Source organism: Syngnathus floridae, chromosome 9 (assembly GCF_059516105.1).
Source record: "Syngnathus floridae isolate MCC-2025c chromosome 9, RoL_Sflo_1.0, whole genome shotgun sequence".
Lineage (NCBI taxonomy): Eukaryota > Metazoa > Chordata > Actinopteri > Syngnathiformes > Syngnathidae > Syngnathus > Syngnathus floridae.
This window is the reverse complement of record NC_142421.1, coordinates 3,838,840-3,857,500: the sequence shown is the minus strand read 5'-3', so window position 1 is coordinate 3,857,500 and position 18,661 is coordinate 3,838,840. Positions and strand designations below refer to the sequence as shown.

Sequence of the window (18,661 nt, the reverse complement as noted above, 5' to 3'; positions counted from 1 at the left end):
GATATGGTCAATTTCATAAGGATGCCGGTATGAATAAGAACACTCTGGCCTTTACTTCACTCTGAACTGGGTGGTACCACACAGTACATGTATCGAGGCTGGCGGTGTAGTTACGCAACTGCTTTGAATTGAAAGCTAAGGTCCTGGAAGTTACACGCTGTGTTTATACATTCAATTGACTATAGCAGCAACCTGGACTGGACAGCAGCAGCCTTCTTTGTAGTCAGACAGCCAATGGGGACGGCAAGCCCTGCAACAAAACATGCAAGAAGTTTCACATTCAAGAGATGCACCATCGATTGAGGCACATCGCGAATGATGACACCAAAGTTGACTTTATTTACAAGACCACCAACAGGAAGCAAACACACCACTGTTGATTTTATTCACAAGAATGCCCACATGATGCATGACGATTCAAAACAAAACGGAAAATGGCACTGACCACATTAAAACAGCTTTTACTCGTACAGAAAAATGTACCAACATTCTGCAAGATTCTGAGTTCGGTGGCCATTTTAAAGCAGGGTTGCCAAAGATGACTTACTGATCGCAACAGAGACCATTTGTACACTTGTCGTTTGAATCTATGGGTGTCTGGCTACTTGGCTTTTGTCAACAATTTAGAATGCATGCAGCTTTTCTTTGTGTAGTTAAAAAAATAAATAAAAACCCTGACACTGCATATTTAAGTCAATTTTGTTTCAGCCTAACTTTACAATTGTCTTTTCATTGAGAATGTCTCAAATGATTCCAGTTTGTATGCACGATAGACTGCCAATGCCAATGTTTAAAATGGACCACTTGAATTCAGTTCACAGTTTAATTGCAGTTCAGTGGTACACACACACACAATTACAGTACAAACAGTTCATTTCATGATTAAAAAAAAACAACAGTAAAACAACAATATTGCAAAATGACGCGGCGCTGAGAGAGAAAGAAAGCGGCATCATGCAGATAGCCAGTGTGCACACCCAGTGAAAAAGTGGAGGGAGGGAGGGAAGGAAAGAAAGGACAAAAGAAAAAACGCAGTCATACTCTCCTTAAATGCTGGCTGGGCGCTTTGCCCTCGCCGCATCCGCACCCGTCCGTCTCGTGTCGGCCGCTCATCACGGGCGAAGGTTGGCTCCCCCCCGGCCGGTATTCGACGTTTGGACCCATCCTCCGCCTCGTGCCACTGCAAAAAGAAAAACGGCTCTGTTGCATGCGGTTCACTTCTGTGGACGTACTCATTACCTGTCTATTAAAGCTTGCTCCTATTTTAAGCTCCCTTTATTAATAGCGTATGCACACATGAATGTTTTTGTTTTCTTTTTATGTCTGTTCCTATATGAAGAATTCAATGCTTATCATTTCTTTCTTTGTCGTAAAGTGCTTTGAGCTGCATTTCTTGTATGAAAGGTGCTCTACAAATAAAGTTTTTTATTATTACCCTCTGGTCCCGCGGTCCTGTCCAGTCCCTCTCTGTGCAGGCACTCGTCCGATCCAGTGCCCCAGCAATCCTGAAAGGCAGACATATTGTGTTGGTTTTGGCAAGGGGAAAAATTCCACTAGCACCCCCCCAACCTAGACTAAGGTAAGTTTGAATCAGGTAACTAGCGGCACGCACGGGCTGGCGCATGTCTCATACGGCCCTCCCGCATTGGAGCAATCCGGGTTATGAAATGTTTAACCCCTTACAAAAAGGGAGGGAGGGAGGGAGGGAGGGAGGGAGGGAGCGAGAGAAGATGAGAAGAGACTTTGGTGCGCACTTAAGCGCAACCGGCCAGTTCCCCCTGAGTAGAGCTGGCTTGGCCCCGAGTGGAAAAAAAAAAGAGGAAAACGTGACTTCACAGAGAGCGTCACGGAGAATCTCCTTGTCCTCGACACCGTCGACGACACTGGGACCCAGTCTGGCAGACATTATACCCTGGTATTCCACACGCTTTTGCTGTGCTGAGGTTTAGGGTTAGGCTTGCTCTTGCTGTGGTTAGGGTTTGTGTTAGGCTTAGGCTTGCTTTTGCTGTGCTGAGGCTTAGGGTTAGGCTTGCTCTTGCTGTGGTTAGGGTTAGGGTTTGTGTTAGGCTTAGGCTTGCTTTTGCTGTGCTGAGGCTTAGGGTTAGGCTTGCTCTTGCTGTGGTTAGGGTTAGGGTTTGTGTTAGGCTTAGGCTTGCTTTTGCTGTGCTGAGGCTTAGGGTTAGGCTTGCTCTTCCTGTGGTTAGGGTTAGGGTTTGTGTTGGGCTTAGGCTTGCTTTTGCTGTGCTGAGGCTTAGGGTTAGGCTTGCTCTTGCCGTGGTTAGGGTTAGGGTTTGTGTTAGGCTTAGGCTTGCTTTTGCTGTGCTGAGGCTTAGGGTTAGGCTTGCTCTTGCTGTGGTTAGGGTTAGGGTTTGTGTTAGGCTTAGGCTTGCTTTTGCTGTGCACGTTCCACCCTGAGTGCACCAGGCCATGCAGGTACTGCCGGCCGCGTTGGAGAAAGAGAGTGAGCGAGGGAGGGGAGGGAGGGGGAGGAAAGCAGGGAGGGGGTTTCTACTTTGCCGATTCGTATCTAGAGGGTCACAGCAACCCAAATGCCCGTGCGTGCTACTAGTTACCTTATTCAACTAGACAGTGGTAGGGAAAGCACAAAAGAAAAACCAAAGTCATACTCCCCGAAACGCTGGCTGCATCTGCACCCATCAGTCTCGTGTGGGCCGCTCGTCACAGGCCAAGGTCCGGGTCTGCTCCGGCCGGTGTTGGACTCAGCTTCCGCCTCGCACAAGTGCAAAAAGACAAACGTCACTCAGTTGCATGCGGCTCACTTCTGTCAACGTACTCATGACCTGCCCCCTCCCTGGTCTTGTGGGTGCAGCCCAGTCCATCTCGGTGCAGGCTGGCGCTCGTCCCATCCGCCGCCCCGGCAACCCTGAACGGCAGACAAATAAGGAAATCAAATTAAAACTAACAAGTGTGTTGCATATTGGATTGCCATGTCACCACCACCTCCGGCCAGCCTTGGCCAGTCATACATCAGGCTCCTCTTCAACACTTGGCGACTGCTTTCTTTGGGTGATTCCTTCCTTTGCACCCCGCTCACCAATCGCGGGTCTGGTGGCCTCCGTCCACCGGCTCTTTGTTTCATACATCGTCTCTTCCACCTTGCAAGACAAGCACAAAAGTCTCGCTGCGCGGTCGCTTGCGCTTGCCGTCGCTTGCGCTTGCCGTCGCTGCGCGGTCGCTTGCGCGGTCGCTTGCGCGGTCGCTTGCGCTTGAAGTCGCTTGCGCTTGCCGTCGCTGCGCGGTCGCTTGCGCTTGCAGTCGCTTGCGCTTGCAGTCGCTTGCGCTTGCAGTCGCTGCGCGGTCGCTTGCAGTCGCTGCGCGGTCGCTTGCGCTTGCAGTCGCTGCGCGGTCGCTTGCGCTTGCAGTCGCTGCGCGGTCGCTTGCCGTCGCTGCGCGGTCGCTTGCGCTTGCAGTCGCTGCGCGGTCGCTTGCGCTTGCCGTCGCTGCGCGTTTGGCACTCAATGAGGGCTGCACAACATTTTGGAAAATCAATGATATGGCAGTATTGGGCCAGACCACTGCATTGAGGCAAGTTGTGCAAAATTCTTGGATGGAGGTTAACTATTTGATCGCAATGAGATCAGTTAGATGAGTTAACTATCTTACATCAATGACTTATCGTCTTAACTCATTACAAATAGTTAGGCAAGAAAGCATGTTTCATTTGAGACATGAAAAAAAAAAAAATTTTGCTGTCTTAAAGTGCACGTCAATAACCTAGACCACCATATGGCAGTTTTCCAATACACGTGCAGCCCTACACACGTCACCATTGGTGTCCAAATGGCAGCCTCGGGGCAACTTGATCAACACACCACACGACTGAACACGACACTGCTTTGTAGGACTAAATATCAATGGCAAAATTTCGTGATTGATTTAATGAATTTGCGTCAAAGAATTCTGAATTTGTTTCAGTATGCAGCCCTCAAGCAGACATTGGGACACCGCTGGTGTAATTTAAAAATAAAAAAAAAATAAAAAAATCCATTTCACACGTTGAAGCTGCGCAGGTCGACGCCTCCAGGGAAGCGGGTCTCCCTAAACTCGGCGACTTCAGAGCAATGCCACAGCGGTCCGGTCACCTCTGATCAGATCGTGTCACATCCCGGTCGCCATCTTCAGAAAGAGAAACAAATGTTAGAAACACAAACAGCACCCCAAGTTGTCGGTCACTTGCTTACTTGATCACAGCGGCTAGCTACGATTGGTGAGCATCGCCCGGTCGGATCGGGCCGTTCGCCCCCCCCCTTTCGCGGCCGGCCTGCAAATGGCAGAACATGCAATGAGTTGGGCGCTGCTCGCATCATTACGTCTTCCTCGTGGACCGGCTCGCCCAAACACTGCCCCCTCACCTAGAGAACAAAGGACACACAGCTTAGATTAAGCACGACAGCGGTAGGTTAGAAAAAGACTAAATGCTACTGTCTCGCTCCAATGCTGTCCTACACCTAGGGGAGAACAAAGAACGCAAGTACCACAGCGGTGGTAGGTTAGGGTTAGATGAAGTGCAACAGTGGCAGGTTAGAAAAAGCCAAAATGGTACGAGTCAAATTGCAAAATTGGGCATTCGGGATCGGCTCGCTCCAACGCCGCCCTACACTGATTGGGGGAGAACAAAGAACGCAGCGAGCACGACAGTGGCAGGTTAGAAAAAGACAAAATGGTACAAGTCATATGGCAAGCTTGGACATTGGGCTCCGCGTCAAAATTCTGTTTTGTCTCCATCCAAGTCACCACGTCCTCCCCCAAGTGAGCCGTCAATGGCAACCAAGCACAAGACACCGCTGGATCCAGATAAGCCACAACCTCTTAAGCAAGACCAACCGTCAGACCCCCAAACGCTGTCCACACCTGCAACCTTTCCGTCGTGCACCCATAACCAAAGGCAACCACACTGCCCCCTCCTGGGCACATGATCTGCACATGTTGACTTTTGCAGCGTGCTGCTTGATTCTTGACTTGATATGGCATTGCTCCTATGGATATGGCATTGCTCCTATGGATATGGCATTGCTCCTATGGATATGGCATTGCTCCTATGGATATGGCATTGCTCCTTTGGATAGGCCACTGAGCCTTTGGATAGGCCACTGCGCCTTTGGATAGGCCACTGCGCCTTTGGATAGGCCACTGCGCCTTTGGATAGGCCACTGCGCCTTTGGACAGGCCACTGCTCCTTTGGACAGGCCACTGCGCCTTTGGACAGGCCATTGCGCCTTTGGACAGGCCATTGCGCCTTTGGACAGGCCATTGCGCCTTTGGACAGGCCATTGCGCCTTTGGACAGGCCATTGCTCCTTTGGACAGGCCATTGCGCCTTTGGACAGGCCATTGCGCCTTTGGACAGGCCATTGCGCCTTTGGATAGGCCATTGCGCCTTTTCATGCGGAATTGTATACTTATTCCATTCGGCTCCTCTTGCAGCCTACAAAAACACAGACAGACATTAATTGTGTGCTGGGAAGCTAAAACTCGACAACCATTGTGTGTTGGGAAGCTGAAACTTGACAAAAACAGGTTTTCACCTGATTTAGGACTACTCTTCCTCAGTGTCCTCAACATCACTGAAAGGGCTCCTTCAAGAGCCTCCTGCTTGCTTTGTATAGAAGGATGCTGGCTGGGCGGCCTGTTTTAGTGCTACAAAAGACAAGCAAATTATTGCAACAAAAATAGACATTGAGTAGAGTGCCAATGGCATGATTTTTTTACCAACAATTATACATACTAGGAGTTTTACATTTGAAAAAAAATATTATATTGTAGTAAGTTACGATAATCTATCAAAATTATAGTTAATATTTTAATTTGATACATTCTAAGTAGTTTTACATTTGAAAAATATATATAATCATGACAAGAATTATTCAAGATTATAATTCATATTTTAATTTCATCATCTACAACTCACCTCACATTGGACAGATGATCCAGGTTGGCGGCGTGGCGTCCAAAACGGGAGAAAATAACCCGCGCAAATGTTTGTTGCGTAACGGAACGAGCGGGCGGGCGCCATCTTTGAATGGATTTGGTCCGATTTGGACATGACGTAACATATACGTTGCATTCACCAGTTTGCATTCACCAGTTTGCATGACACGGAAATGGCACACGCATCATATAAAATAATTAAAAAATGGTTTAGTTGACTAGAGTCAAACTAACATTTCCTATAGTCAGACAAACGCGCGCTTATCGGCGGCGTCATTTACGAACCTTCTATAGACATACGAATGAAAAAATGCTGGCCAGCATTAGAAAAACAACCGCGAAAGACATTTAAAATACCACCAAAACGCGCAACGACGCGACGCGACGCAAAGTGGATTGTGGCGTGCCGTGCCGTGCCATGCCGAAACCTCAAGCACTCCCTAGACAGCGAAAATCCTGCAAGAAATAATAAATGGCATCGTAAGAAACTGCAAACATTTGCTCACGGGCTAAATGGCCTGCGGCCTACAATTTACCTCCAGGTGGACGTGTCGCGGCCGAGTAACGAGTACGACAATCCTGCGACAAACAAAACAAAACAAAACGGCTTGTGAGAAAAGGCAACAAAGCGTGCCAATCGTGCAACAAACACGGCGTCCGTCGTGAAAAACGGTAGGAGACGACAAACATTTGCTAGCATGCTCGCTTACCTGAGAAACCGTCCGCCGCCGCCGCCGGCCCGCGCTCGGTGGCACCTGCATATGATAACTCCCCTTGAGCGAGCACACCTGTCTTCAATTGACCTAAAGCCCTGACGTCACATCCGTCGATTCAAATCTTCTTCTCCTGATCGTCCAACGGCGCTCGGCACACTGACGCCACCAGGTGGTCGCCTGTCATGGTGACTACTGTGGAAAGGCTTGCTTCGGACTATCCGTTGAAACTTTCAACACCGAACATGTTTGGATGGAGGATACCCTATCAATATGACCAAATCTCCTTTGGTTCCCGAGCAGGCTCTGGTCGACTGGTTAACGCCATTGCCTTCAATCAAATGAAAATATTTGTATCGAGTATATTTGTATTGTATATTTGTAAACGTGCTTTTGTTGTGCAATTAACCCTTTATTTATTCTCTTTTTTTTAACCTCGTGTAGTGTACCTACACATATTGTCATATAAAATGTCTGATTTTTATGTTTTAATTGGCGAATATAAAAACAAGGAATAAGACGCCAGACACGTTTTAACATAAATGTTTATTAAAAATAATAATATCAAAAGCAAATTTCAAACCAGCAATGTAATGTGAAATTGCAGTAGATATATTGGATAACAATATTTAGGCGTATATAGGTATACACGTTATTTAAAAACGACTATAAGTGTTATACTACGACACAAGTGTTTACCAGCTCAGTGGCCTAAGAGGAGAGTGTCCGCCCTGAGACTGGGAGGTTGTGGGTTCAAACCCCGGCCGAGTCATACCAGTGACTATAACAATGGTACCCATTTCTTCCCTGCTTGGCACTCAGTGGAAGGGGTTGAAATGGGGCCCCCCCCTGCTGCTCACTTATACTCCGGTGCGACTTACAGTCCGAAAATTACGGTAAGTTCAAAAATATCAGAGGAAGTGATAAACAACTGAGGTGATTTGGTTGCATAAGCAAGCCTAACCCTAAGCACAGCAAAAGCGAGAGCAAGCCTAACACAAACCCTGATACACACACACACACACACGATACAACAAACACGATAACACGACTTTTCACGCACCTGCACTTAACGAGGGTGGTCGCCTGTCATGGTGACTACTGTGGAAAGGGTTGCTTCGGACTATCGTTCTTTTGAACCCATCGTTCACTCACGAGCCAACACTACACTGCAGTAGTGATACACACACACACACACACACACACGATAATACGACAAACACGATGACACGACTTTTCACGCACCTGCACTTAACGAGGGAATCTTGGGAAACATGTTGGAACGCGGCCCCGAGGATTAGAGCTTGACACCTGTGACCTTTGACCATGATATTTCCCTCATAAAGTGGCCTGTTATTAGGTACACTTGAAAAGGGCGGTGTACCTAATGGAGTGTCCGTGTGATTCCCTCGTTAAGTGCACCTGCGGGAAAACTTTTAGCTCCTGCGGAACGTGAAAGTGACCAAAAAATAGTTGACTGGTTAAAGACACGGTATCTGGCTTTGTAGGAACTTAGTTCGAGCCCAGGTGTGAGCACATATCTTAATGTGCTTTTAGAATTGGAACCTCGCTTTGTATATGTTGACTTACATGCACACTGTTCATTTATTTTTTTTTACCTCGTGTAGTGTACCTAATCACAGGCCACTTCATTAGGGAAAAAGCTTAAGTAAAAGTGAAAAGTGGTACACTCGCCCTCACCTCGTGATTGGCTGTTTGATCTGTGACGTCACTCAGAGACTCCATTAGGTACACCGCCATTTTCAGGTGTACCTAATAACTTTATGCATTTTTTGTACGTGTCAAGAATGTGCATTTGAAATATAAAAACAAGGGGAAAAAAACACCAGACAAGTTGTAACAGGTTTGAATGTTTATTAAAATTATAATAAAAGTAGATTTCAAACCAGCAATCTAATGTGAAATTGCAGTAGATATATTTAGGCGTATATATGCGTACACATTATTTAAAAACTACGATGAGTGTGATAAAATCAAGATTACCCAAAGAGAAGCATAATCTCCCCGTTGTTGCATAACGGCGCATCCCTTCATGCAATAAAGTTAGCCATTAGCTTGGTGAGTGGTTCTTTCTTTCCTTGGCAAATCGTAAATCTACATTCTGGTTTACATAGTTCACTGACTGATCCGCTGATGCACGGGAAGGAGGTTCACCCATTGACTCGTTCGCGAACGGGAAAGTCAGGATTGGTTCCCTCACTGATCCCTTCTCGCGATGAACTGGAAATGCAAATCACTCACTGACTCGTTCACTCACAGATCCATTCGGTTGGTGACCGGGAAACACAATTCACGACTCGTCCGTGAACCGGAAGTTATGTCATTTTCTTCTTCATTTTGCTTTATGGCAAGGTGGTACCAGCTTCAATGAGCATTACCGACACCTACTGGTTGAGGAAGTGATTCGTTCACTGAAAAGAATTCGTCCTTTTGACCGAATCGTTCACTCACCAGCCACCACTCGTAACAGGTAGTGCTAAATGAATTTATGTACATGAGCCAAAGCTCGTATATGAACCGTTTTTTTGCATGCAAGTTTTTGAATTTGGATTAACATGTACCAAAAAAAAAAAACAAAAAAAAAACACTCAAAGACAATAGCCATATAGTATTTATACTTGGTTACTCCCTCTGCTGCTCCCTTTCTCCGACACCTGCATCCTTCAGGTGCATTGGCCACTTCCCATTCCATGCTTTCCCAGCTGCCCAAATAAACAATATGCGCTTTGTTTATCCAAAATCGTCCCAATATTCAACGCCAGACGGGCAGGGAGTGCAGTGTTGGTGTATGTGTGTGTGGGGGGGTTTAATGAAAAAAAAAATGCCTACGCTTCATTATGGTGGGTCGGGGAGCCGGCTGCTGGCGGCCCGCGGGGGGCTCGGACAGCGGCCAGAGCTGGCTCAGCTCCTGGCTGCTGTGTAAAGTCTGCCTCGGCCGCAACCACATTGCGCAAAGCCGCTTGACACATATAATTTACTCATTATTTACAAAGTTCTCAAAGGAGGAAAATAAACGGTGGAAAAGGACCACGGACTGTGAGCGACTATTCACTCATGTTCTTATACAACATTAGAGACGTGCCATGAAGTCACAGTCGCTGAGGAACAGCTGCTTGAGGAGAAATGGCGTCGCTGGATACGAGAAGCCGTTGTCTCTTATCGGGAGTGGCAGGAAATACTCGTGAATTTTTGGAAGGAATCCTGCACAGGAGATGAGTCTGGCGTTCCTCCCGCGAGACATGAAGAAATAAATATCTCCTAGTGGTGGAGCTGGGGGGCATCCATTGAGCTATGTTTACCAAATCACTTTCTTACTGCCAAAAGATCAGTGGTGCTTCGTAGAAAATGTCGGGAATAAATGTAATGCATTCTTGAAATAAAAACCGATTTGCGATACCTTCTTGCAACCCCCCTTTACTCCCTCCGACCCGGCGCGTGGCCTTCATCACCCAAAAGTCTTTAATGTCCCTCTTGTGTTGTCCCTCCTTTCAAAAACACTTCAACCCCACCAAAGGAAAATGGCCTCCAATCTCATTTGTGCGTGGCCACTTTTCCAAAGGTGGGATCTCCTAGGAGGTGGTCCGCACCTTTGATCTCCCCTGGGGGGCAAATGGCTTTGGGATTGTCTTAAGCTGGGGACAGTGCGAGTCTGGGGGGGAAGACCATATCAAAGGTACTTTATCTTCAGAGACGCATTAGTACACCATCTAAATGTTGATTTGTTCACGCCGTCATCTGAGGAGCGTCTAAATGAGGCGACGAAAGGAAACACCCACCGAATGCAAATGGACAGTGGTCAAGTTCACATCTCTTTAAAGTGGATAGAAGGAATAATCGTGTCCTTTTTTTGTTTTGTTTCAGTTCTACCCCCCCTTGAGAGTCGTTAACTTTAAAGTCAATGTTGTAAATACAAATTAAGAGCTGTAAAAGGCATTTGTTGACAATTGGACCAGGGAAAGACAAAGACAGTAGGACATCTTGAATCACATCTCTGTTCCTTTCCCACTGCTAGAAGTGAAGATGGAACCGCTCGGCGTGCTCTGGCCGTCTGTGTTTGATGATTGGAAACACCCGATAGCCGCAGAAGCAGAAGAAAGCCTCTGTTGAGGTTATGGGCGCTGTGTGTGTTCCTCCGCCGTTGTGGGTGGGAAACGTCGGATTATAGACTTTATCCCTGGCTGACACCAAGACAAAAAGGACAAAAGTCAAAGTCCAAAATAATATTACTTGATTTATCACATAATCGTAATCACAGTTAATGAATGATAGTATTGGTCCAATTCAGCACATTCCAAACAGAAGATGGTTTATTTCGTGTTCCAAAGAATTGGATGGGGACTTTCAGATGTGAATGGTACAGACTAGTAGTTCTTGTGTCTTTGTGCACGAACCTTGTACTGGATATTAACTCATTCACTGCTAGCCCAGTTAGAATGGATCTTTGACGTCAAAAGCCATCAATGGTAGTGAATGAGTTTGTTGGACGAAATACTCACACGACTTTCTCTCTTGGTTCAGTTTTGCATTGCAGTCCTCGCGAAGGCATCCGTAGTCCGCTTTGAAACTGACCACATGGCGTCATTTGGCGATGTCGGGCAAGCGCTGGCTCCTGTACAAGCCTGATTAGCATTCCTTCCAGATAAAACAAGCGACGGTTAAATGCGCGCGAGCTAAGTCAGCAGGAAGTGATCACAAGAGCCGATAGGAGCCCCGTGATTACCCGGCCAGAGACTCGGGGGTCCTCGGTGCGTGCGGAGTCACTTTAATCCCACATAACCCCCCCGAACCATCTCATCGCTAATCTTGTCTTAAGTTATCTTCAAACTAGTGCTTAGGTCCGGCGGACACGACCCTTATCATTTATTGATTATGTCTCTCAGATGAAAGGACGAGCTTTCATTTCCACAAGAATGCGGCCCTCTCTTTACGCCCATATGGAAGCGTTTGCCGGACAGATGGGCTCCTTTTCTTTTTTTTTGTTTAACTGCTGCTTGACAAGCAAGGTTCACTGGTCACAGAGGAGTCAAAGCCATCTGACAATCGATGCTTGCCCTTCATTGTCACACAAATATCGGGAATTGGATGAATCAAACAGTATAGCGGCTACATTTTCAAAACTAAGAAGCCTGGAGCTGTTTAATGTCATTCTCAGTTAAAGTTGATTAAAAAATAAACAGGTTACACGTTCCGCTAGCTTAATGCTAACACAAACGCATGTATGATTAGCAAAGATGTTGACATTTTTCTGAAGCCCTCATTGCCTGCAAAAATGGCTCGCACACAAAATGATGGACATTTTGTCTTGAGATAATGACTAATATGCCCACGTTGTTGTTGCCCAGGCTGCTTTCTTGGCTGGGCCGCCTGCGGTTCTCGCAAGAGCCTAATCACAAAGCCACAAGCATCTCAGCCATTTTGATAGCAGCCAAAGAAAGTCAGGTCGCTTTGCCAGGCCGACGTATACGCGTATCGCAGTCGCGTTGTTTCGCTTTTCTGCCCACTCAGCGGAGTCCAAAGGGGTGCATGTTGACAAATTGAAAATAGTGCAAATAAAATGGAAATAAATTGCAGGCGCTAGTAAAAGGTTATGGATTGTGAATCTAATGAGCCGGGCTGCGGTTTTACCCGCGCGGGAGATGGAACAAATCAGGACTTTAACTCGCTCTCGTTGCTCAAGGTTTTTTTTTTTTTGCTCTCATCCTCTTGAAGATAAAGAATCATGAGCATCTGGAGACATTTTCCAGATGGTTAGGAAAGGAGGATTAGTGAGTGAACAGAATATCCAACATTTCGGAGTTAAACCTTACTAGTAAATTCCTGTGTACTAGTAGCCTAAACCACACTAGTATGTTGTTGTGCTAGTAGTATGCCAACGTTGTGTGCAGAAATGTGTGACAGCAGTGGAAAAAAAATGTCATGAGTAAGACATTTGCACGCTGAATTATCTTACTAGTTACTAGTTTTCCTTACAGGTGTTTCCAATCCCTTTCCAAACAAGGCTGTTTACAAAACAAGCCTTCCCGAACTTTACAGGGCAATGTTGCAATTAACGCCTGTGTAGCAAGCGGCGCGGCTAATAGCTTCAGGCCCACAGCCTAGTTCTGTTTCGTTTTTTTTTTTTTTAATTGAGCGTCCCGACGTCCAAGAGTTGCCCACAAGGGAACATTTTAAATGGCCCCCTCCTCCCCTTGTTGTTATGCATGGTAATTATAGTACTTTTTTTTTTTCTTAAAATGACCATGTATAGTAAGGCTTATTTTTAATAAAAAAAAAAAATTACCATGTATAGCAAAGATTTTTTTTTCCATAAAAAATGACCATGTATAGTAAGGCTTTTTTTTTTTCATAAAAAACTGACCATGTATTATAAGGCCTTTTTTTTAGTAAAAAAATAAAAATAACCATGGCTTTTTAGTAGAAAAACAAATCAAAACAAAAAACACCATGCAAGGCTTTTTTTTAGTAAAATGTTTTTACCTTGTATAGTAAGGCTTTTTTTTTTTTTAAATAAAAATGACCATCTATAGTAAGCTTTTTTTAGTAAAAAAAAAATGTAAAGATGAATACAAGGACATATTTATGAAATACAAATGAATAATAAGAGATGCAAAATTAAGTTGGGTTGTAACTAGCCTGAGGTAGGAATCGAACCCACGCATAATCAAACATAGCTCATCTTGGCTAACCACTTCACCACTATGGCCTTGCTACACAATTGCTAACGCAGACATTGTGTCACCATCACCAACGCAGTAAAGTGACGAAAAAAATAAAATCTTACGGTACAAAAATACAAAATTCATTAAACACACCTGAGTCACATTAGATAAAAAAGAAATTGGACTGAAAACTCTTCAAGGATACATTTGAACCAGTGTCTCCCAGTTACAAGCCATCTGCACTAGTCATCGCACCACCAAGGACATGCTGAAGATGGGATGAAAGAATGTGTTGCCATCACAACAGCAGCTGGAGGGGAAAAAATTGATATAATATTATTTTGACTGGATACTGAATTATATTTTAGAGTCCTAGTAATTTCCGTTGGCGCCTAAAGAATTGTTGACTATCACTTCAGCTCATTTTTGCATTGCATAGTCGTGACAGTGCATGTATGCCGCCAGAGTTTTTTGTTGTTGTGATTGCTGCTTTGCTTCAGTTATTACATTGCATCATTTCGACTGAAACAAAAATGTGGGAATGATGCGGAGATTTTTTTCTTTTTCTCGATTTGGCTCTGGGCAGCACGCTATCTAGCTATTAGTAAGATATGTTGTGTCTGGGCTTCAACTCTGATTATTTTTGGCATTTTTAACACAATTTTTGCGGCAACTCTAATTTCTAGTTTCACTTTACAACTGTGAGTCAGCTTCTCTCTTTTCCACTCCAATTTCCTGAAGCTGAACAACTATCCCCCCCCCCCCCACATACACACGTGCATACACTCGAAAACACAAGACGCTCATCCCCTGCAGGACAGCGTGAGGAATGTGTGTCCTTCCTGACATTACAACACTCTTTATCAACTAACAAGAGGAGTAGGAGGGAAGCGGAAGATGTTGAGATGTTAGGAAGACTTTGGGGAGGGGAGGGGGGGGGGGCTGTGCTCTTTTGTGGCCTCTTATCTGACAGGATATGAAGCAACTCAACGAGTTTGGCTAAATAGCTTCCTTCAATGGTCATTGAGCCGCACGAGACCCCCCCTACCCCTCCCACCTCGCCTGACATGAGGCCACGAGGCAGGCAGGAGCGAACAGGCAGCCGGGGGCTGTTTGTGGAAGTTCCGAACGCTCCCTAATTGCGTCTCGATAAGACGCAGCAGTGGTTTTCGCCGGTCGTTGCGATGGCTATCGGCGAAAACGGACGCGATCCCGCAGATGTGGCCTAAGCTTTGAAACGCATATAAAAGGCCAAAAGAGACAAATGCACACGGGACAGTTTGAGAGTATTATTTTTGTTAATGGGATCTAAGCGGACCTCGTTTTCCTGATGTGGTGCCATTGAAGCTGCTGTATTAAAGGCTTGTGTTGCTCTCCTGCCACTCACACACAAACAGCATCCCAGTTATTAAGGCAGGAAGTCCCCACTGTACACACTCTAATGACAGAGCCCCGGATGCCTTGTATTTTTTTGATTTTATTTTTAATCTAACTGCGCTTTGAACTTTGTTTTGGATTCTGTGCAAAATGTAAAAAATGTTAGGAACACCTGCACAAGCCAATTCATGACATGTAAACATGACACACACATATGTATACGTGTATATACATATATATACTACACACACAGCTAGACTTGGATTCATTTTTTTAAATTCAGCATTCACGCGCAATTTCGTCTAGTTTTAAAAGATTTTTTTTTTTTTGGGCATGCTTTATTTTGACCATGGTGTTGCTGGTCACACCACTCTTAAGACAATACACCTTCTTCTGGCTCCACAACAGCTCCTTATCTTTCAACAATTCAACCCTAATGCATCCTAATGGGATTGAATTACAAGCCAATGTGGCCCGAGGGCACTTTCTGACAGCATCTCTTTTTCCTCAAACATCCCATAATGCACCTTTCATTCACGGGATGACACTGACTCTCCTTTGTGCACCTTTTGCAGAATGTCGCGCATTCCCCCCGTAACGGGCATTTGATTTACAGTTCCGATCCAGGGTGGTCTTTCTCACCCAGTCGCCCGTGTCCCGCCTGCTCTGCCTTCACCGAGCATTTTAATTGCAAGCAGACCAAAAAGAAAATGGATATTGGGGATCACGCTGAGTCAAAATATGGCTCCATCTGGTTTCCATGAGTCTATAAATGAATGCCACGTGAAGTCGATTTTACACTTTATGCTTCAAACAATGACATTAATCCCAAGATGGAATGAAAAGAAGGTGCTCACTTATCATCGTAAACACTTTTGACACCGAGACAACTTCGCTGCTCATTTGCGCCACAGGAAGAGCGATTTGAGCTTTTCCGCTTTAAATAAGGACATTGGGATGTAACTAAGACATACTGTGTGTCAAAACAAGTAGGAGAGGAAGCAGGAAGGTCTAATTATAAGCGAGGTATGCTTATGAAAGCTGCACATCTAAGCTTGATGCAAGGAGGATGCCATCGACTTGCAGGGAGGAGCTGGATAAAGCTCAGACTGCTAATTACTGAGGTGGGTCTTGTTAATTAGTCAATAAAGAGTCAGCTTTATGGGTTAGTGCTGCAGCAGCAGCAGCAGCATTGCGGTTTGGACGATTGCGTGCCAAACCTCCTCCAAGAATGTCATGTTTTGTGCTAGCGTCCCCGCATCATTATGCAAAACAAGATCCAGCATCCCAAGAGGCCAACCTAAAAACTTGTAGCATCATATTTTTTTTTTTTAATCAGAAAAACATGATTACATTATTTTCTGAAAACGCAAAGAATTGAACTTTTTGGCAGTGATTCATTGGGCTTAATTTATAGCAATTTTTCGCAGAGGATAAAGAATATATGCCTGTTCAAACTCTTGCTAGCATTCCATTTTAAGGCGAAGTACTAACATTGAGTCCACATATTAAAAATATGTCAGCTATGAGTGGGCGGAAGAAATTTGCAGGCATGGCTGGAGGGGATGCAGGTTGTTGACGCCACATTGCCGGAACCCAAACGGGCAAAAACAAAGCTCGCCTTCATCTGATGCTTTCACATGTGTCAAAACAACCAAACGATTAGCTCTGTGGCAACTCGTTGCCCTCCCCCGCCTTCGTGTTGGGCTCAGCGGAGCCACTCGACTTGAGCATGGAAACAACTGCGGCTGGCTCTGTTTGCTTCTGATGGAGGCCACATGACAAGGAGATCACGATGGCGAGAGAGGCAGAAGGCGCCGTGTGTGATCTCGCCACACTCGTTCTTAACTTTTGATGTGCACCCACCTACCCCCAATTCCTACCTTTAACATATCAAAAGAAGCCCACTCTCACTCACAGCTTGGTCGCCACGCTTCAATGAATAACTTCGGCGGACACTTTCTTGGCTCATAAAACATCAAATAATGACGGCGGAGAACCTACACTTTTTTTTTGTAATTGATCAATGGGGACTTCCTGCGCTCTCTCGGAAGAGAGGAAAAGGGCGGCGAGGAAACAGGATGGGGGAGAGATGTGTGAAGGAGGGGAGGTGAGCGGGGTGAAATAGGATCCAGAGCCTGTGTCGCATTAGCCTTCACAGGCGCTGTGGCAGACGTACTGGCACCATAGTGCGAAGAAGAAGACAACGGTCGCGTTGGCGGTGGGACCAAAACCCTGCTGTGAAAAGAGGCACAGAAGCCATGCTTTAAAATAAACAGGAAGCTGGCCATATTAGGTTGAAGCAATGAAAATGGAAGAATTTTAGAGGCCCTGAGCACTATCCCAGTGGCACTCCCCTGGCATATCTATCCGGAAAGGACACACAATGAAGTCTTAATAGCTACATGAACATGAACAGAAAGTCAACAGTTTTGGTTTTAGGCGCCTGATCCTGTAAAGAATTTCTGAGGTTGAGTGGCATGTTCAAGAAGCCATCCCTGAAAATGAACTAGTGGGCCATTTTGAAGAGTTCCACCCTGATGAAAGTTGATGTATTGTAGGGGTCCCGAACATGACCCCTGTGGTGCTCCATAGAAAGTCATGGGGAGAAAATGGAATTTGGTGACGTTTATCATGAGCGCTCACACAGAAAGGGCCTATGAGCACGTGTTTGCAAATGAAAAGGAAGTTGAACGTCTTGGTTTAAAGTGATAAATTCTTTTGTCGGTGTGCCGGACACAACTGATGGAGAAAAGTACGTGCAGGAATGCCGGCGTACCACGCTCGGCACCGCCATCTCCGTCTCCGTCTGAGTCACCTTTGTACCTGTGCCTCACACATCATCACACACGTGGCTTGGCGCTGGGTCACGGTCAAGCCGGCGCTCCCTGTTCTGTGTCATGTTGTCTCCATCCTGCTCTGTAATTTCCTCTTTTTTTTCCTTCTTCTTCTCTCCCCCCACCCATTGGTGTCTAGCCTCTTTTCCCGTAAAGAATGCGTCTCCAACAACACTGTCAGGCGGCTATTTTGCTGTCTGACTCAGATATGGAGCACCCCGAGCATTCCAAGAATCTTGCACCCGCAACAGTGACGCCACCTGAAGGAACTCTATCCATGCTCCTCTGAGACAGACAACCAAAGATCCATTTTGAAATATGCACAGAAGTGCTGCTTCTTCAAATGAAAATAGTGCTCCTTTGTACCTAGCTTCGAGTGTTTGATTTTACTTTCATGCAAAATGCATCATTAGCCACGTTCTGAGATGAAAGAATGGAATATGTGAGCATATAAGAGACCACGGGTGAGCACGCCATTTTGAAAGGAGCAGACAAGACTTGGATAGGAGAGAGAGAGAGAGCGTTGACGAGTGGAGGGAGTAATGAGTAGGTCTGCTCAGGACAGAGAGGGCGACACAGGGAGGGGGTGGTGGGGGGGGTGAGCGTCTCCAATCGTCTCCTCCGTGGCTCCTCTTTGGCGTCTGTGATCCTCGGACCCTTCACGCAAATCTCCCTTATTACAAGGCTTCCCCGTTTGACGCGAGCACCACTAGAAAAAAAAAAGGCCCAAAAAAAAAAAAAACGGAGCAATTACATTTAATTAGGCTGCAAAGAGCCTATAGGGCGAGCCTGTCCCATCCCGGAAAAAAAAAAAAAAAAACCTCAAGAGAAGCGCAGACTCCAGGTAACGCGACGGGGGGAACTTCAAAGGCGCGTGTTGAAATTACTGCGCCATTAGTGGAGTCACCACAGAAGCGCTGCGAGGCCGCCGCGTCATCATGGAAGGGAGCAAGAGAGGAAAACAGACAGCGCCTCTCTAAACATTGTTTGTGCGGCAAGATGAGATATTAATGAGTCACCACTTGCCTCTACATGTCCAAAATGTAAGCAAATTTTGTACATGAATCTGAGTGAAAAGGTGGCTACTTTAGGGGCCCCAAACATGA

At 45.8% G+C, this 18,661-nt stretch overlaps 1 long non-coding RNA gene across 2 annotated transcripts; it reads right to left on the bottom strand.

Moving 5' to 3' along the window:
* Positions 1–316: 316 nt before the first annotated feature.
* LOC148392985 (uncharacterized) lies at positions 317–13,116 on the bottom strand. 2 transcript variants are annotated; one of them, XR_015860472.1, is made up of 11 exons: positions 11,179–13,116; positions 8,666–10,860; positions 6,659–6,794; positions 6,485–6,527; positions 5,929–6,404; positions 5,546–5,657; positions 4,203–5,445; positions 2,962–4,137; positions 2,628–2,884; positions 1,436–1,505; positions 317–1,180 (listed from the first exon to the last, which is right to left on the bottom strand). It is a non-coding gene; the product is annotated as an uncharacterized LOC148392985 (long non-coding RNA). The 2 variants fall into 2 exon arrangements; XR_015860471.1 differs by lacking the exons at positions 2,628–2,884; positions 2,962–4,137; positions 4,203–5,445; ... (4 more) ...; positions 8,666–10,860; positions 11,179–13,116 and having other exon boundaries at positions 1,436–2,619.
* Between the last annotated feature and the right edge of the window lie 5,545 nt (positions 13,117–18,661).